Here is a 22,049-nt window from a genome sequence, read left to right on the forward strand (position 1 = left end):
AATTTGGCAATCAGAAATTTTGTCAGGATAATTTTATTTTCCACTATTTTCTATAGATAATGTTTTTAAGTTATGCATATCTAACCAATATTAGTGTTTTATAGATTATATACAAAATATGCACACACAATTCTGAAAATCACATAGAAAAAAATCTTCCCTCAGTTATGCTTTCTTTTACAAAGTTTATGCTTTTTACAGTTTTTTTTTTTCTTCTTGTGGTTGATTTCTAATCTTGTAGCGTTGTGGTTGGAAAAGATGCTTGATATGATTTCAATTTTCTTAAATTTACTGAGGCTCACTTTGTGGCCCAGAATGTGATCAATCCTGGAAAATGTTCCATGTACACTTGAGAAGAATGTGTATTCTGCTGCTTTTGGATGGAATGCTTTATAAATATCAATTTAGTCCATCTGATCTAATGTGTCATTTAAGTCCTGTGTTCTCTTATTGATTTTCTGCCTGGATGATTTGTCCATTGATTAAAGTGGGGTGTTAAAGTCCCCCACTATTATTGTGTTACTGTCGGTTTCCCCTTTTATGGCTGTTAGTATCTGCCTTATACACTGAGGTGCTCCTATGTTGGGTGCATATATGTTTACAATTGTTATATCTTCTTCTTGGATTGATCCATTGATCATTATATAGTGTCCTTCTTTGTCTCTTGTAACAGTCTATTTTTAAGTCTATTTTGTCTGATATGAGTATTGCTACTCCAGCTTTCTTTTGATTTCCATTTGCATGGAATACCTTTTTCTATCCCTTCACTTTCATTCTGTATGTATCCCTAGGTCTGAAGTGGATCTCTTGTAGACAGCATATATACACGTCTTGTTTTTGTATCCATTCAGCCAGTCTATGTCTTTTGGTTGGAGCACTTAATCCATTTATGTTTATTATTGATATGTATGGTCTTATTGCCAGTTCTTAAATTGTTTTGGATTTATTTTTGTAGGTCATTTTTCTTCCCTTCCTCTTTTGTGCTCTTCTCTTGTGATTTGATTACTAACTTTAATGTTGTGCTTGGATTCCAGTTTTCTTTTTTGTGTATGCATCTATTGTAGATTTTCAGTTTGAGGTTACCATGAGGTTTTGATACAGTAGTCTATATATACACAAGATTGTTTTAAATTGCTGGTCTTTTAATTTCAGAAGCATTTCCAATATCCTGCTTTTGTGCTCTCTTCTCACAATTACTGGTTTTGATATCATATTTGTGTGCAGATGATTTCCTACCTTTAATGTATGTTTGCCTTTACTGGTGAGCTTTTCAATTCATAATTTTCTTGTTTCTAGTTGCGGCCTTTTCTTTTCCTCCTAGAGAAATTCCTTTAGCCTTTGTTGCAAAGCTGGTCTGGTGGTGGTGAATTCTCTTAGCTTTTGCTTGCCTGTAAAGCTTTTGATTTCTCTGTTGAATCTGAATGAGAGCCTTGCTGGGTAGAGTATTCTTTTCCCTTTTATGACATTAAATACATAGTGCCACTCCCTTCTGGCCTGCAGAGTTTCTGCTGAGAAATCAGCTGATAACCTTATGGGAGTTCCCTTGTATGTTATTTGTTGCTTTTCCCCTGTTGCTTTTAACATCTTTTGTCTTTAATTTTTGTCAGTTTGATTACTATGTGTTTCAGCATGTTCCTCCTTGGGTTTATCCTGCCTGGTACTCTCTGCACTTCCTGGACTTGTGTGACTGTTTCCATTCCCATGTTAAAGAAGTTTTCAGCTATTATCTCTTCAAATATTTTCTCAGGTCCTTTCTCTCTTCTCCTTCTGGGACCCCTATAATGCAAATGTTGGTGTGTTTAATGTTGTCCAGAGGTCTCTTAGACTGTCTTCATTTCTTTCCATTTTTTTTCTTTTATTCTTTCCCACAGCAGTGATTTCCACCATTCTGTTCTCCAGCTCACTTATCCGTTCTTCTGCCTCAGTTATCCTGCTATTGATTCCTTCCAGTGTATTTTTCATTTCAATTATTGTATTGTTCTTCTCTGTTTGTTCTTTAGTTCTTCTAGATCTTTGTTAAACATTTCCTGACCTGTGCCTCCATTCTTTTTCCAAGATTTTGGATCATCTTTACTATCACTACTCTGAATTCTTTGTCAGGTAGATTGCCTATGTTCACTTCACTTGGTTGTTCTGGGGTTTTATCTTGTTCCTTCATCTGGGATATATTCCTCTGCCCTCATTTTGACTAACTTTCTGTGATTGCAGTTTCCGTTCTGCAGGCTGAAGGGTTGTAGTTCTTCTTGCTTCTGCTGTCTGCCCTCTGGTGGATGAGGCTGTCTACGAGGCTTATACAGGCTTCCTGGTGGGAGGAAGGAAGCTGCCCACTGGTAGGTGGAGCTGGGTCTTATCTCTCTGGTGGGCAGGGCCTTGTCAGGGGTTGTGTTTATTGGGCAGCTGTGTACAGAGGAAGACTTTAAGCGGCCTATCTACTGATGGGTGGGGCTGTGTTCCCACCCTGTTGGTTGTTTGGCCTGAGGCGTCCCTGCAGGCTGTTGTATGGGGCCAGGTTTTGGTAAGAAAATGGCGGCCTGCAAGAGGGCTCATGCCAATGAGTACTCTCCTTTCAATTTTCCTTAAACATTATTGTTTAAGGAAAAACATTATTGTTTTTGTGCTTAAGTACTTCCTATAGTATGACCAAGGCTTCCCCTATTCATGTGTCCTCAAAAAATTTTATTTTCTCTTTATATATAGGAATGGAATTTTCATCACAGAAGGAATTTTAGAAAATTTAGTAAAAAAGAACAATATTACAAGAATATCTGGAATATCTCAGATATTTAAGTAAGGCAGGACTGCAGAAGTAGAATTCAGAGACATTTCATCCTTAAACATGGGAATGAATGAGAAGGCAAGATGGCAAATGCTTCCAAATCTTCCATCTCTTAAAACATGAACTATTTTTTGTCAAAAGTCTAGACGCAATCCTGATCTCTTTGGTGTCAAAACATTAAACGGTTATTTATTCCTTAGAAACAGGGATGCAATTCGGGTTACACAGTTATCTCCACCCTGTGATGATCTGAGAATACTACCATAACTCTACTTCAAACCATACCCAAAACATTCTCAGCACTCATGAAGCATGAATTTTAGGAGTAAATGAGCTACGGCAGGGTTGGCAGGAATCAGTGTTTAGGGATAAAAACTGCATAGGCAAAGGCAATAATAGCAAAATCTTATTTAAATTAGTAAGTTCTAATTTAAAAAAATGTTAACACTGCTATGATTACAGGTTTCCCCTGCTTTCCCTGCTTTTTTTTTTTGCTTTTTTTTTCATAAAAGCCATTTCGCTTTTATGAAAGACCTACATTGGTAAGGTAACTATTTTCTTTGTAAAAGTGAAAATCCTCTTTGGATTTCTTTCAATTAATGTAAAACAGGTATGAATATAAGTCTTTCATAAAAGCAAAATGGCATAAGGTGAACTTTCAGAGAGCAAGGGGTACCTGTATATGGTTTTCACAGAGGACTTTGAAGCAAGGCTCACCCCTGTGAGCAAAAACCTCTTCCTCAATACCTGAGGAGGAGAGAAGTCCTTATAGATCAAGGAAACATCCAATGGGAGGAAAACTTCATGCAATTAAGTAGATGGAATTGGCTGAATGATATATTTAAGGAAAATATGCTCTGACCCTTAAGATCACTGCCTGGTACTGTATAATTGTATTTCATGGGCCCTTGCACAAACATTTTCTTCAGCTAGTCTATTTCATATATTTGTTTTTGTAAGAGAGAAGCTATAGGCCATTTTAAATGATCCGTTATCATCAACTGTATTCATTCACACCACTCTTTCAAGCATCAACAGAGAAAGTTAACTTCCCAGAGACCAGTTTCCCTATAGAAAAAAATGAAAAAAGTGGACCAGATAGTTTTTACACAATGATTATATAATTTAATTTCTAAATTAGAGGACTCTGTACCTTAATTGAGACAGTTTTGGGGATCATAAAATAAGAAGCAGTAGAAATAGCTTTTTCTAAGCAGCAAGTAGCTTTTGTTATGAAAATTCCTGAAACATTATAAATAATCAGTTTTTGAAAGAAGTCAGATAGTTGCACGATACAGAATATAAATGTTTTATTGATATATGCTTCATTAAAATATCAGTTACATATGTGAGGGACTTTAGAATTAAGAATGAAATGCTCTGGGCTCTTGCTCAGAGCACACTGCTTTTTCAGATTTTAACATAAAATTCTCAAATTTGTGGCTCTTTGTGAGTACCCAGATGAGAAAAATTCAGTACGCGTAAGCAAGTGATTTGGTCTTATCTGTATAGGCACTTTTGAGGGGCGGTTTTCACTATAAGCCTAGATTCTTTCAACACACAACAAAAAGACTGATGAAATGAAGTCTGGAAAAACACCAATATGTTTTCCCCTTGCAACCTATTACATAAGCCAGCGTTTCCCTGTACCTGTGATTATTACATTACGACTTGATTACTAACTATTTACTGCCACAGTTGGAAAAGGGAAAGCACAGCATGGAGCCATTTCCATTAAAGGAATATGAAATTCCATAACAAGCTCTGAGGCTGCATGGCTGCTGTGGGTTGAACTCAGAAGTGCATAAGTATCTACTTAAGATGCTGCTTGAAGGAGCACCCTAACTTACATCATTATTTCATTTAGTTTGAACTGTACAATGGATTTTTCCATTAAACAATATTAGACACTTAAACACTATATCAAGGTTATTTGTTCTCTAAAAAAAGGCAATGTAATTTTCTTCTACTCTTTTCCAAGTACCAGAATTTTCTATCCCATGTGTATGCAATCTGGATTTTGCCTAATAGAACAGACTAAGTGGTTACATAAACTAGAGAACTCCAGTCATGTTGAAGTGGTATAACTAAGAGAAGCATTCATATTCATGTTGGTAATATGGGCATATGTCATTTAGGAAATCAGAGAGAAAAGGGTTTCAGCTGCTGTAATTTAACAGGCCTAGAAAATGCAAAATAGTCAAATATATTTAGAGAATATAAATTAATGTTAATGGGGAAAAGGAATCATAGTGTTTTACATCTATTATTGGTTTATGCATCACTCAAAAGACAAGGTGGCCTGGAATGAGAAGTGGAATATGATGAAGTCTTTCACAGTGTTTTTAGGACAAAATCTAGGGGTGGAAAAACACTAAACTATTTAAATAGTTCATAGAGGGATGATCATCACTTCAAGACAACTACAAATTATTATATATTTATTTTTGCTTGGGACAGGTTGCACGTATATGTGTATGTGAATGTGTGTGTGTGTGTGTGTGTGTGTGAATATATACCGAATGTAATAGAAATAGCTGGAAGTATATATTACTTAATTTGATTTGCAAAACCATAAAGATTTGTTTATTCATGTGATTTCTTCTAGCATAATCTTATGGAGAAAATCTGTATTTGGCAGGATTAAAGCTGTCTCTAGAAGCTTCCTGGAGGTACAGAGAAATTTACTTTCTCTTCTGTCTCATTTGGCTGTTTTCTTTCTTGTGTGGGATTCCTCACTTTGGGCGTGAAGGAACATCCTCTGACAGTAGCCAGTGCAAGTTCTGGGATCCTCACTATGAGGGAGAGGAACTAAAATGGCTCCAAACCTCAGTATCTGCACCACTTACTCTCTCCTTCCCCCAAAACCTTGACCACTCCCCTTTCAATCATCACTCCACTAATAATTAGCAATAACTTTACCTCTGAATGCCTGCTTTCCTTTTATTTTTAATCTTTAAGCACACTTAAAATCACTAATATAATTCTGCCCTCCTCCTACCAGTTTTAAAAAGAAAGTACCTACAAAAGTGCAGGAAATTATGTGAGCAAGTTTGCTGGCTTGCTATCCAAAGGCGTGTGTAGTTTTTTTTTGTTTTTTTTTTAAAGATGGAAATACAGATGAAATTTAAAAGTCTAAACTGTGATTCTAGGCCCTTTTGCAAAGGATCACTCTATAGAAGAGGATGAGAAATGAGTATAAGTGGAACCCGGAAAAATACAGAGACTGATTGAAAAAGACCCTGGAAGCCTAGAAAGAGGTATCAAAGAGTAGCAGGAATGATAACATCAGAGTTCCCATCCCAAGCCCTGTGGCTGGCTGTGCACCTCTTCATTTTGAATAAATCACTTAAGCTGATGAGACTATTACTCTCTTTATATGCAGCAACACCAATAATGTTAGAAAATAATTCTTAAAAAGTTATTAAAATTAGAAATAACTTTTAATAATTAATAAAATTATGCTTATAAGTGATTTCCACAAAGCAAATATTAGCTCCTTATTTCCCCTGGATTTCTAAAATAATTTTCCTTCTCCATTAAGGGTGATCAACTCATACAAAAACTGTTTAATCTAACAATATACGGAAAATCATTGTTTGTTAATTTAAGTGTTGATATTTCTCTATTTTGTGCACCCCAGTTTTTATAAGCTAGATAGTCATGAGTAACAATGCTTTGTTTTCCTTTTAAACTACTATTTCGTTAAAGCACACCCAAACTAAAGCCTTGAGAAGTCAAACAAGAATGCGCAGCACTTTTCTTCAGTAAGTATAAATAAGAAATACAGTAAATGTTAAAAAGAAATTTAAGGAAGGGAGAAAAAAGGGAAAGGAAACAGCTAATTAAAAGGTCAATCATTAATATTCATTGAATGCTAATTACAAGCCAGACATTCTGCTAAGTGCTTTACATGGACGGTATCATTTAGATACCACAAAACCCCATGAGGAAGGCAGCACAATTATCCTTATTGCTTAGATGAGGAAACTGAAATGAAAGTTAAAGGTCTATTTGAAGATTCCACTGTGGGTGAACAGCAGAGCTGAGACAGATACCCAGGTATGTGATCCAGAAGAAAAAAGAGAGAGATTGAGATCGAGATGAAGATAAGGAGTGGATGGATACTGTTCACTCTTCACTCACTCCCAAAGTCACATTCAGGTTATAAGCAATCCCCACGCCAACTGTTACTCGACTCTTTTCTCTGTTCTCCAATTAGTGCTTTTAATGAAGAAAAAAAAAGGAATAAAACAATTTTACTATAAAATTAATCCTGAATTTTCTTTCTTTTCAAGTGAACTATTTGCAAAAATTGGCAATTTAAATATTTCTAGTAACAAATTACATGCAATCCATTTCATAGCTGTTTTCATCACACCAGGGTATTATCATTGAGTTAACCTATTAATGCCTTTTTATAAAAAACAGCCTATATAAAACAATATGCATATGAGGTAGCTTCCAGTGTTTGCTAATCAGTTAGCAAAATGCCATTAACTTAGCTTACTTCAAGGTAATTGGTTACTAAAAAAAAATGTAATTCCCCAGGTGCAGGAAGATGCATAGACCTACTTTCCACCTAACTAAGGCAGGGTTTTTTGCTCTAAGGAGCCTTAAGCAATCTTTGGAGGTAGCCCAGAAGACTACTGTGGCTAGAATCTGGGTCTCTTGACCCTCATTTTAAATCCCAATGAGCAGACGAACTTTGTTCTTATATGATTTATATACTGGATTTTGAGTGAGATTTTGGTTGGGAAAAAGAGTTCATTTCACAAAATCTTGAAAATCACTGAGGTAAGGGACTTTCTATTTTCTTCAAGAATAACTTTTAATGTAAAACCAACTTATAATAGTTACATAAAGCTATCTTCAAAAATCATATCAAATTATATTTATGTTATTAATGAAATTAAGATGACAATGAAATCTTTTAGTAAAACCATAAAATAATATTTGAGTAACAAGGCTTTTGGTGGTTCAATCCATCTTTCACTCAAGTATACTGAGGCAAGGAGAAGTCAGAGCAAATTAACAATGTTTGTGCTGCTTTTAAAAAGATAAAATAATCATAAGGTTTTTTAAATTGATAAAGTCAATATTATGAGAAAAAAGTAAAATGAGTCTGATCTGTCTTTCATAAAGTCATGACATTAATGGCCCAGTACATTCTGTCACTTTTTGCATGCAAATTTTGATTATCTGCTCTTGAAACTTGTCTTTATCATCTCCAGTTTCAAAGCAAAACCTGTCCTCCATTAAAAAAAGAGTACAGGGAGATCAGCTCCGTGCTTTGTGACCACCTAGAGGGGTGGGATAGGGAGGGTGGGAGGGAGACACAAGAGGGAGGAGATATGGGGATATATGTATATGTATAGCTGATTCACTTTGTTATACAGCAGAAGCTAACACACCACTGTAAAGCAATTATACTCCAATAAAGGTGTTAAAAAAAAAAAGAGTATTGCACATGGCATTTTCTAACATTTAGGGAAGGATTACTTACTTACTGTCCATAAGCATTTCAAAATTGGTTTCAATATTATAAAATTTCTAAACAGGCTCAAAAGGCTGTATGAATGTAAGCGATAATATAGTTAAGTTCGGTTGGTTTCTTCCTATACATCTATGCTAGACTCTGGCAAAATAGTAATAGTAATAGTGATGAGGGGGAGAAAGAGGAAGGTGGGAGAAGGAGCGGAAGGAGAGGGAGGAGAAGGAGAAGGAGAATTATTTTTATTTATCTCTGATCTTGAGGAACTTTTAGTTTAGTGGTAAAGACATCCACATGAGGAATTTTAATGCAATATGTCTGATTATATAAATATATACACCAGCAACACAAAGAAAGGGAAATGAGCTCCAACTGAAGTTTCAGGAAAATTTTTCTAGAAGCCACATTTAAACTCAGGGCTTTAAAAAAAAAAAAAAGTTTTATTGAGATATTATTGAGGCATAATTCACATACCATACTATCCATTCATTTAAAGTTTACAATTCAACGATTAATATATTTGCATGGTTGTACAACCATCACCAAAATCAAATTTTAGATCATTTTGCTCCCCTCTAAAAGAAACTCAGTAGCTATTCGCTGTCATTCATCATCTCCCTCCACCACCTCTACTCTCACTCCCACAAGCCCTAAGCACCCACTTATCTACATGACGTCTCTATGGATTTGCCTATTCTGGACTTTCCATGTAAATAGAACTATATACTATGTGACCTTTTGTGACTAACTTTTTTACTTAGTATAGTGTTTTCAAAGTTCATCCTGTTGTAGCATGTGCTATTATATCATTTATTTTTATTGCTGAATAACGTTCCATTGTATGAATGTGCTATATTCTATTAATTCATTCATCAGTTAATGGATATTTGGGTTGTTTCCACTTTGAGTCTATTATAAGTAATGCTTTAAGAACATTTGTGTGTACAAGTTTTCCGTGAAATTTTTTCTTTTTTTATAAATTTATTTTTATTATTTATTTTTGGCTGCATTGGGTCTTTGTTGCTGCACGGGCTTTCTCTAGTTGCGGCGAGCGGGGGCTACTCTTTGTTGGGGTGCACAGGCTTCTCACTGCGGTGGCTTCTCTTGGTGCGGAGCATGGGCTCTAGGTGCACAGGCTTCAGCAGTTGTGGCACATGGGCTTTAGTGGCATGTGGGATCCTCCCGGACAAGGGATCGAACCTGTGTCTACTGCACTGGCAGGCGGATTCTTAACCACTGCACCACCAGGATAGTCCCTGTGAACTGGTTTTTATTTCTCAAGTATATACCTAAGAGTGAAATTGCTGGCTCATATGGTAATTCTATGTTTAATTTTTTTGAAAAATTGCCAAACCATTTTCCAAGGTGGCTACGCCATTTTACATTCCCACCAGCAATGTAAGAGGGTTCCAATTTCTCCACATCCTCACCAACACTCATTATTATCCTTCTTTTTGTTTATAGCCAATTTAGTGGTTATGGTGTGTTATATTGCTGAGGTTTTGATTTGCATTTCCTTAATGACTAAAGATTTGAGCATCTATTGCATGTACTTATTGGCCATTTGTATATCTTCTTTGGAGAAATGTCTATTCAGATTCTTTGCCCATCTTTTAATTGTTTTTTTCATCTTTTTATAATTTAGTCATAAGAGTTACTTATATACTCTGTATACAAGTTCCTTATCAGATATATTATTTGCAAATAGTTTCTCCCTTTCTGTGGGTTGTCACTTCACTTTCTTGGTCTTATTTGCAGCACATATGTTTCTAATTTTGATGTAGTCTAATTTATCCGTTTTATTGTTGTTGTTGCTATTGCTTGTGCTTTTGGTGTCGTATCTAAGAAAACATCTGAGCTTAGGCCTTGAATGAAGAGTAAGAAAGAACCAAATTAAGAGCGAGAAAAACAAATACCATGTGCTAACACATATATATGGAATCTAAGAAAAAAAAAAAATGGTTCTGAAGAACCTAGGGGCAGAACAGGAATAAAGATGCAGATGTAGACTGCATGGACTTGAGGACACAGGGAGGGGGAAGGGTAAGCTAATGACGTGAGAGAGTGGCATGAACATATATACACTACCAGATGTAAAATAGATAGCTAGTGGGAAGCAGCCACATAGCACAGGGAGATCAGCTCGGTGCTTTGTGACCACCTAGAGGGGTGGGATAGGGAGGGTGGGAGGGAGATGCAAGAGGGAGGAGATATGGGGATATATGTATATGTATAGCTGATTCACTCTGTTATACAGCAGAAACTAACACACCATTGTAAAGCAATTATACTCCAATAAAAATGTTTAAAATAAATAAATACATAAATAGCCTCATGTGACTAGTGGCACAGGAAAAAAAAAAAGAACAGTGGAAGCTCATTCTAGGCAAAGGTAATAGAACAAGCAATGGCATGGAAGCATGATGCAGTGTGAAATCCTCCTCTGTTTAGAACAGGGGAGATTCCCACAGAGCCATGCCTAGTAACTTTGGCACACCACCATACCAGTTTTATAATGTACAATGTAGTTCTCAAAAGGGTATTAGTAACACTATTCTAGGTTAAGCTCAGTTAAAGGAGTGTATGTTCTAAAAGAAGGTCCACATAATGCAAACATTTAAAAAATATCTATATTCTTTTAACTAATTAAATGATTTGTATCCTTTCATTTGAAGGCCCTGAGGCAAAGTTCAGTTTACATATCCTAGTTATTATTCTGGATTCTAAACTATATCTAGGAGACTGTCAAGTATACCTTAAGATTTTTTTCAAATATTATAATTCTATGAAAAGGTGGTAGAAAAGAAAAAAAATTTTGTTCTTCCTCTAAACCCAATAGCGATTTATTTTTACTGCTCTTACAGATTTGATTAACTCCTCTGTGTCTTAACCTATGATTAGAGTCTAAGCTTCTTGATATTCCTGACCATGTCTAGCTTTTATTTATTGTATCTAACCAATATATATTTATCAGGTCTAGGTCACTGTGTATAGGGTAGAAGGTCCAACTGAAAGCTACGAGGGCTAGGAAAACTCTGAGTTATAACTTACACTGCAGACCTTCCCTTCAGGATCAGGCTGAAGCCACCCTCTAAGGGCCTTTGCCTGATATCACATCATCTTGTGGCATCCTTCTGTTCTGCCCTGCTTCCCCCACTCCTTTACCAGTCTCCCCTATGAACAATTCCTTAACAAATCACTTATACACCAATCCTCATCTCAGGAACTGCTTCCAGGAAACTTGATCTAAGATACTATGACAGAATATAAACAATGAAAAGGTATGCAGTGAGGATAAATAATTAACAAGATGGATTTATATTTTTCAAGGAAGCCAGACTTAAATAACTAATTGTACATTTAGACCATTATCACCTTGCTTTGACTAGCACTGCACTAGTAGGTGCTTCATAAATATGTGTTGGGTGAACAATTATGAATAATTAATTTAACCAACAAATATAGAACACATATACCCATTAACTAACTCCTATGCATTTGATTGGGCAATATTGACCAGAGGCAGATTTCAGAGAAGAAATCTATTTAATTGCAGATAATGGGCTTAATATTAATTAGTGGAAATTGAATATATCAACTAAGGAAAAGTATATGTCACTTGGACCTAATTTGCCAGAACTATGAAATGTGTCTGTGTAATTATTAGTAATAAAAAGGACTAGAGAATAATTATTTATAAATCCAATGCCCTTTTTTTAAAAGAACATTTTCAGACATTTATCTATCTAGTTACCAAAATAAAAATGCAAGTTAATTCTCATGTATAATTTATTAAATATTACATAATCCATTTTATGATGGATATAAGAGGAAGTTATTATATTTAAGGTTAAAATTTTTATGAATGTTTTTACTAAGATTTAAAATAACATTTTTAAAACAGGACCTAAAGATATCTTTACTCCCATTTTTATTACAGTTTTATTCACAATAGCCAAGACATGGAAAAACCTAAGTGTCTTGTCAATGGATGAATAGATATAGAAGATGTGGCATATATGTGAAACGGAATATTATTCATCCATGAGAAAGAAGGAAAGCCTGCTATTTGCTATATCATGGATGGACCTTGAGGGCAACACACTAAGTGAGATAAGCCAGAAAGAAAAAGACAAAAACTGTATGATATCACTAATACGTGGAATCTAAAAAGCCTGAGCTGATAGAAACAGAGAGAATGGCAGTTACCAGAAACTGGGGGTGGCAGAACTGGGGAGATGTTAAAGTGTACAAATATGGAACTAGATGATGAATAAGTTCTGGAGAAGTAATGCAAAGCTTAGTGATTATAGTCAACAATACTGTATTATATACTTCAAAGTTGCTAAGAGACTAAATCTTGAGTATTCTCACCACAAAAAAGAAATGAGAATTATGTGACATAATAAAGGTGCTAGCTAACACTATAAATGTAATCATATTGCAATATATAAACTGGTCAAATCAACATGCTATAGATCTTAAACTGACACAATGTTATATATCAATTATATCACAATTAAACAATTTTTCTAGGTATTTAGATATTTGGCTTATCTGCTTTAAAACGTTTTCCAGGCTAAAACTCTCACTGTCCAGCTCTGAGTTACAGGACTCTGTAGACTTAATTATTTGTCATCTATGTGCTAGAGCCAATCCAATGTTAATTTTTTTGTTTGTTTTGGCCTCAGCAGGCAGCATGTGGGATCTTAGTTCCCAGTCCAGGGATCAAACCCGTGCCGCTTGCATTGGAAGAAGCATGGAGTCTTAACCACTGGACCACCAGGGAAATCCCAATCCAATGTTACTTTTGATGTTTACCATAATGTTCTGGAAAATTTTAAACCTACACAAAAGTAAATAGAATTGCTTAATTAGCCCATATATACCCTTCACAAGCTTCAACAAACAATAATTTATCATTCATAGTTCCCCTATCCTTCTCCTCGTCTTTTTAAAACAATCACTTATTTTAGTTTTCTTGAAGTATCTTAAGCAAATTACAGACATTGTGTCATATCTTCTGTAAATACTTCATATTATCTCTATCGAATAGTCCATTTAAAATACTTAACCATAATACTATTCATTACATCTTGTACTACGAACAAGAATTCCTTAATATAATATAAACCAGGCTGTGTTCAATAGTCCTCCATTGACCTTAAAGTCCTTTTAAATATTTTTTTTTCAGTCAGAATCTGGAAAAATCTTATCCATTAGAATGATATGATACTTAGATATTTAAATCTATAACATTTTTTCCCCACCCATATTATGTACTAGGTGATCTGTCCTATACATTTTCCTACAATCCATATTTAGGTGATTGCATCCTGGTGCTATTTAACATTGCTCTCTAACTCCATATTTTCGAGAAATTGCTAGTTAATTCTATAGGCTTCATTATATTTAGGCTCACTTTTAAATTTATTTGGGAACAGAGCAAGAATAATTCATGGGTAGCACTGTGTACTTCCTAGTGCTTATCATCAAGAGGCATAGCATACCTGGTTGTCCCACTGTCAGTTAGGTTAATACTGATCAGAGGGTCCAGGTGTTCTTACACTGATCCATCCACTTTAAATTTCCTCAACATATTTCACCTAATAATTTTAGCAGTCATTGATGATCCCTGCCTAGATCCATTAATTTGGGGGGGGAGGTTGAAAAATGGTGATTGTTTAAATTCTGTATTTTTTCAGCATGTATTAGCTGAAGTTCATCTCTAAAGAAGACATTTTCTTTCTTACTTTTCTTACTTACTTACTTGTTTGCTTACTCTGAAATACAGCTATATAGAAAAGCAAGGAATTTTCAAAAAAATGAGTATGTGTCAGAAAATTCTAAATGTGACCATTAAATTTTTGTTGGTTTACTTTTTAATGTTGTGGTTTTGGTTTTGGTTTTGGCTTTCTGGTATCATTATATACTCAGATTTTGATGTCTTTGACGTTAATACAGTCATTTTGAGATTCAAATTGTTTCTTCTTTGACCAGTGGAAACCCTTTCCAGTTGGCTTTTGTGTCCTTTGGAAATGACCCTAAGTCATCTTTGATCCTTTCTTTGTTTTATGGCTGGAATAAAAATCTAGGCTCACCTTGTGTATTTCCTGCCCCTGGACAGGAATCAGCCATCCTTCCAAGGAGACCTAGTCCCATTTACTGCGAAATTTTACTTAGAGATCAAAATCCAGGTGCTATGCGTGCTCTTTGCTATACTGTCTCTAGAAATTTTCATTAGACTAAGCTAGGAAATACATATATTTTTGAAAAAGAAAATTACAAGTTCATATGGATTTTTCCAACTAAAATTAAAATTACAAAGTTTTCATTTAAATTGAGTGTATACTTACATCTTTTCTATTATTATATTCTTTAACCTATTGTATTAGTTTCCTATTGCTGCTACGATAAAATTACACAAGCTTAGAGGCTAAAAACCACATAAATTTATTATCTTAAGAGCTTTGGTGGAAAAAAGTTTAAAAATGGGTCCCAAACCTGCATCTTTTGGGGTTTCAAGGAGAGAAACTGGTTTGTTTGTTTATTGTTTTTTTTGTTTTGGTTTGTTTTTGCTTTTTCCAACTTCCTGCAACTGCCTACATCCTTTGGATTATTGCTACTTTCTTCCATCTTCAAAGCCAGCAGCATATCATCTTCTCTCTTTTACATGGAGCCCCAGGGTAATCTCTCAGCTCAAGATCCTTAACTTAATCACATCTGCAAAGTTCATGTGCCATATCATTCACAGCAGCGATTAGGATGAGGTCATCTTTAGGGGCCATTATTCGGCCTCAAAGCAACAACAACAGAAATAACAACAATAATGTCATAACTACAAAAAAAAAAACTATTAAAAGCAATTTAGTCTTTCTTTGCAGTTCTCCCTCCCTGCCCCCATTGAGGATATATCCCACTGACATATAACCAAAAGACTATGGTTTAAAATCACTTGAGATCATTCTTCCTTGTATGCTGATTCTATCACCTTGATATTGACTTTAGTTAATTTGCCTTATCTTCAATTTTTAGGAATTTAAAAATAATTTATAATTTTTGGAACTATATAAAAATACATGGTTTCAACATCAAAAATATAGAATAAAATACATTCAAAGATATCTAGTTTAATCTCTGTCCCTTAATCCTTGCTCCTTTCACTCCCTAATGGTAACTGTTTTCATTAGTTTTTTTCTGCCATTATTTATTTTTAAAAATATCAAAATATTTGTATAGAGATAGACATGATAGATAGGTAGACAGATGATAGATCTCAACCATAGAGATCATTCCTCTGTAGTGTATGAAGAGCTTCCTCATCTCTTTCACAGACACCTAGAGATCCACTGAATAAATGTACCATGCCTTTTTTAACAGTGTGAAATGTGAGGTAAAGATTTAAATGTATTTTCGTTTAGAAAGACAAGATTTTGTGCCAAAATGACCTATTAAATGATATATGTTTTTTCTAATGATTTGAAATACTGTCTTTATTTTACATTGTTTGTTTGTATATATGGTTCTTTTCTAGGGCTTTATAAATTGTTTGTTGGTCTGTCTATTCATGCAACAATACCATGCTATTTTAATTATTTTTTATAATATGTTTTAAAATATGGTAGAGTAAATCCTCCTAAGTTAATCCACTCTTTTAAAAATGTTTAGGTATTTTTGATTTATTTGTTTCCATAAATTTTAGAATAAGCCTGCCTAATTTTAAAATAGTCTGTTGATTTTTTAAAAAAATTTTATTGGAGTATAGTTGTTTTATCAAAACAATGTTGTGTTAGTTTCAGATGTACAGCAAAGTGAATCAGTTATACGTATATCCACTTTTTTTTTCTTAAGATTCTTTTCCCATATAGGCCATTATAGAGTATTGAGTAGAGTTCCCCGTGCTATACAGCAGGTCCTTATTAGTTATCTATTTTATATACAGTAGAGTGCATATGTCAGTCCCAATCTCCCAATTTATCCCTCCCCCACCCCTTACCCCCTGGTAACCATAAGTTACATAACCATCTGTAACTCTATTTCTGTTCTGTAAAAAAGTTCATTTGTACCCTGTTTTTAGATTCCACATATAAGCAATATCATATATTTGTCTTTCAATGTCTGACTTACTTCACTCAATATGACAATCTCTAGGTCCATCCATGTTGCTGCAAATGGCATTATTTTGTTCTTTTTGTTCTTTTTTTTAATATCCCATTGTATATATGTACCACTTCTTCTTTATCCATCCCTCTGTTGATGGACATTTAGGTTGCTACGATGTCCTGGCTATTGTAAATAGTGCTGCAATGAACATTGGGGTGCATGTCTGTTTTTGAATTATGGTTTTCTCCAGGTATATACCCAGGAGTGGGATTGCTGGGTCATATGGTAGTTTTATTTCTAGCTTTATAAGGAACCTCCATACTGTTGATGTTTTTATTGAGATCATAATACAAGAGAATAGGTTCTTCAGAGTGCATAAATAAAGTGCGAAATAAAGGGGCCATGAGAAACAAAGAAATGAGCTCTGTGATTCAAAGAAAAGCAGACATGGTGTCAAAGACAGCAGTAGTTTTAGGTAGCAGTATGTGCTCTGTGTAGTATTAGTAATACTGGCAGTAGTGATTTAGCACCTACCTTAGTGCCTAACGTTTGTCAGGCATTGTGCTCAAACTCCTTACATACTTTATGAAATTTAATCCTCATAAAAACCTTTTAAGGGACAAAGTCAAAAGTGGAACCTAAATCTCTTTCCCTAAAGCTTGTAGTGAACCACTATGGTCCACTATGTCTAAGGAAGTAGGTCTAAAACAATCTACTAGTATTACCCTATATTAACTATACTCTGAAAGAGAACTGCCTCCAAAGAATCAGTAAGTGTAATCAGTAGGGGGACCTCAGTGACAATAAAAGAATTGTCCCTGCCTGCTAGAGAACGGAAAGTCTGTGGAAATGAAAAACATACATGCAGTACCTCTTACAAGGTAAGTAAATATCTAGGACCCACATATGCCTGGGGTTACATATGAGCATCTTGGGGATTTTCTGGAATGCATCACTATATAAATCCATGAAATGAATGAATGTCAAACTCTAAAATGCATCAGAATCATCCAGAAGCCTTATTAAGACATATGTTGCTGTACCCCACCCCTAGAGTTTCTGATTCAGCAAGCCTGGATTGGGACCCAAGAATTCGTGTTTCTGATGATGTTGATCCTGTTGTTTCAGGGACCACAATTTAAATCAAATGGGCTATGCCTATAATTGGTAATAATAATAAAAGCCGATCAAAGTAGTGATCAAGTAAAATCATTTTCAGGTTACAGAATGTTGGTAGAGTAGGAGTATGAGGTCAGCAGTCTGGCAGCCACCATCTAGTCTCTATGGCTTAACAATGTGAGTAGCCTTGATTTAGTCACTTAACTTCTCCAGGCTCAGTCTGCACATGTATGAATTGCAGAAGAAAGGATAATATATATTCAAAGTTTCATCAGAGTATTGGAATTCTAATAAAAAATAATAAGGTTCACCTATCCTAAAGAAATTAGAAATATAGGAACTACAACTGTCCTCAGAGAGGGCAGTTATAATTAATTAAGCACAACAATTCAGAATAGAGAGAATGCAAAGTCAGCACCATAGTAACACATCTCTGGGACTTGACTATAATGTGATTGAATGTATTAATGGTAATATATCTAAAGAAAGAATGAGCCAATCAAAACAGAAATTGGTCTGCCTTGGGAACAGAAAAATAAGCTTTTAGGAGGACAAACTGGCAAGTAGTAACTATTTGGGAACTGTCCAAGAGAGAGAAAATCTTTACTATTGGACTCAAGCCTTAAGGTCTCCTATCTCATAATAGATTAGACAGCCTCCAGCTATCCCAATTAAAATTCCTTGCTAACCAACATAATTTTTGCTTGGCTTCTCAACTGGTTTGCCTGTTGAGAGAGTGATCCTGCTATACAAGAGCAATATTCAATTTGCCATTGCATATTAAAATTTTGGCATTTTGATCAAAATTTTGCTTTATCTGCAGCTTACCTACACTGATTTACAGGTGGAACAATCTGCTGTAATCTGCAATTGCATTTCTCATTATAAATGCCTAACCTGATTTCTGCATTGTTTGTATGTGTATCTGTCTTTATGAGTTTGGAAAGTGCCAACTCATCCCTAATCTGCTTTCACTATACTAACAAAACCAGGCTTATGAACCTGCAAAATGAGTATCAGAACCTGAAGTGGCCTTATTTACCAAGGTAAAAGTCCCTCTGTGGATGACTGCCTAGAAAGCCAGCCAGCATTCTCCAGGTGGTACCTCTCTCCACTGCTGTGAGGGATGGTTTTGGTCAGTTTGCTCATAAATCCATTTTTAAACCTTCCTCTACTCTGCTCTGTATCATTGAGCAGAGGCTAAACACTTGTATGTTATATCTATTTCCCAGACTCTCAATGGTTTCAAACAATGGATTGGTACTGGCATAAGACTGAATGACAGAAGAAAAGGAAAAGCCATGTATTTCTCCCTCTTCTCAGCCACTTCCATTCCCAGCAATTCATTTCCTTCATTAAATTTTCTCAGTTCTAAACTCAGAGGATTTTTTTTTTTAATTTAAGTACTGTTTTTAGTTTCAGGTGTACAGCATGGTGATTCATTGTTTTGTTTTTCAGATTATATTCCATTATAACAAGATATTGGGTATAATTCCCTATGCTTTACAGTAAATCTTTGTTGTTTTTCTAAACTTAAAGTTTCAAATAATCAGAATGGTTTCTGTTTTCCTTGTCCAACCCTAACTGATGACCATGTGACATAAGAGCTCACTAGTAACTGCCACCATCTGTTCAAGAAATATTAAGTATGTGCCCATGGATACACACACACACACACACACACACCCCACATACAGACTCATAATAAGATTATATAAACCAATAAAAATTTTGGTTTGTATTTTTTTGGTAAATTATACTAAGCAGCCATGTTAAATAGTCACAAGCCAAGTGCGTGACTTATTGTGATTATCAAAGAGCAGAGGGAATCAAAATCTCAAGTAGACAAGTGGTTGTGAGGGCACCTGTAGAGTTAGATTATGCACATGTCTAATAAGAAAGTAAATGTAGTTTTCAATTTAATCTATGAACAAATCAAACCAATGGCAATATTCAGACTGATAAACATAATGTTACAGATGTCATCACAATATTGGAGTATTTACAAGTTTTGTTAACTAAAATATTGACCAAGGGAGTGCATTGGTCTGCAAGCAGGGGCTCCAAACATATGTGAGAAAAAGTACCTATGGATCATCCATCCTATATCATGCATCCAAATTCCCTGTGCTTATGAAGGAACGGGCTTTCTGTTTTGCACCATATGAACAACATTAAGGCTATACTCCCTCAAAGGCTTCCAGCAAAATTAGCTGGGGCCAGTTGACAATATGAAGTCAAACATGCCTTAGCATACACTTTTTCAAACTCTGTTCTACTTTCTGTTGATGTCAATTTTTTCCCTTTTCTGATGAAAGCCAGGCTTCCATCATTTCTAAATTATTTAGATAGACATAGGGTTAGGACTTTGTAGTTTGGTTTTAAGCAACAAATTCCAAGCAATGAATTACCAGGTTTTTGTCTGATACTTAAGAATATGTTTCCGTCACTGAGATCCCAAGGTTGCCCTGTTATATCTGTAAATAAAAATGTGTACCATTGTCAAAAGTGGCATGGAGGGTTTAAAGTTAGACTCTTCTCCGACCGCAGGGCTTTAATAGCTTCATATTATTGAGCCCCATTTCCCAAGTGTCTTTAAATCCTTGCTGGATAATAAAATAAGAAGACATATTAAGTCCTCTTGGAGACCACCAAGGGAGCAGTTAATGCATCCCTGCAGGCATTGAGGTATGTGGCTTCCATCAGTGCCTACACAGGTGAATCTAAGGTTTCCTTAAATGCTTAATTCTAAAAGGTAAATGACATAGGCACAGGCAAACACAATTTAGTACTTTTAAAAAGGAACCGAATTAATTAAAATATTCAACAGTTAACCCCAAGTGATAATGCCTGCCACATTTACTCCTTTAATAAATGAGATCCTCTATGTGAAAGCTTTTATGTTTATGGTCTCATATAGTTTGTCCTCCAAAGCAGGATACTTGTGGGGATTGAGAGACAACGACATCAACAAGTGTACCAGAACAATAGCTATAAACCAGGACTGTCCCAGGCAAATCATGACATATGTTCACTCTGTGATAGAAAATGGGAATGCAAGACCCAGTCCTTTGCTTTCTAGTTTACAGCTCAGCGAGAGAGACAGGAAATGGAAAAACAATACGATTATTCTATTTTATTATTTCTATCATCCTTATCATCGTTATTCAAGATTTTTGTCCTCCCTTGTATGATTTTATTTGATCCTTAAAGAACCTATATTTACTACTACTACTGTCATTTTGTACATGAGGAAAACAACTGAAAGGGAGGTTAAATATATTACCCACATTCACAGGGCTGAAAAAGTAGAGAAGGTGAAATGTGAAACTATGTAGTTTGTCTGCAGAGTCTAAATTCTCACTCACTCCCCAAAGCAGGACCCTACGATGTATTATGGTAAGAAATGGCCTGATATTCTGGGATCACATAGAAGGGACATTTAAGCAAGCCTCTTTGACCAAGCAAGACTCTATGAAAGAGGTGATAAATAAGCCACTGACTCAGCTGGCCAAGGGAAAGGAGTGCAGACAAGTGGAAGAGACAACAAATATAGTAAATCAGTAGGCAAAGCACTGTAAATTCCTTCAAGATTAATGATGCACAGCAGTCATTACATGTCTAATGTGCTCTTTAAAAGCAGCCCCAGAATAGGCCCAGCAAAGGTATAAACTATCTAATTTAAAAGAACAAATAATATGTTATGAGTTGAACTGTGTGCCCCCAAAGGTATGTTAAAGTCCTAATTCCCAGTACCTCAGAATGTGACCTTATTTGTAAATGGGGCTGTTGCAGCTGTAATTAGCTAAAATGAGGTCATACTGGAGTATGCGGGCCTATAACCCAATATGACTGGTGTCCTTACAGGAAGAAGAAAATGCCATGCAAAAGACACACACACACACACACACACACACACAGGTGACAACAGAGGCACAGATTGGAATGATGTGGCTGAAAGCCAAGGAAAACCAGGGACTGATGGCTACCACCAAAAGCTGGGAAAAGGCAAGGAAGGATTCTACGCAGAATCTCAGAGGGAGTATTATGGCCCTGCTAACACCATGATTTCAGAATTCTAGACTTCCAAACTGTGAGAGAATAATTTCTGTTGTTTAAGCCACCTAGTCTATAGTACTTTATTACAGCAGCCCTAGAAAACCAATACAATGTACAACTATGCAATTCAGGCACTTGTACAATTTTGGAATTAGGGAACTCTTTAGGCTAATATGAGACATTAGCTAATGTAGAATTTATATATCTCATGAAATGTGTTTACATGTATTTTATATAACACACGTAATGCTTTTGTGTTATTTTAGAAAACTCTTTCCAAAATGATTGCTTACAGTCCATCTTCTTGATGGCACTGTGAAGAGTTATTCAAAATGGTAAATTGTTCTGATTATAAATGCAATGCAAAAGATCGCTTAGGGCTTCCCTGGTGGCGCAGTGGTTGAGAGTCTGCCTGCCGAGTCAGGGGACACCGGTTCGTGCCCTGGTCTGGGAAGATCCCACATGCCGCGGAGCGGCTGGGCCCGTGAGCCATGGCCA

Source organism: Delphinapterus leucas, chromosome 2, assembly GCF_059928025.1.
Source record: "Delphinapterus leucas isolate spDelLeu-1000000601 "Yukka" chromosome 2, BTC_Dleu_Yukka2, whole genome shotgun sequence".
Classification (NCBI taxonomy): domain Eukaryota; kingdom Metazoa; phylum Chordata; class Mammalia; order Artiodactyla; family Monodontidae; genus Delphinapterus; species Delphinapterus leucas.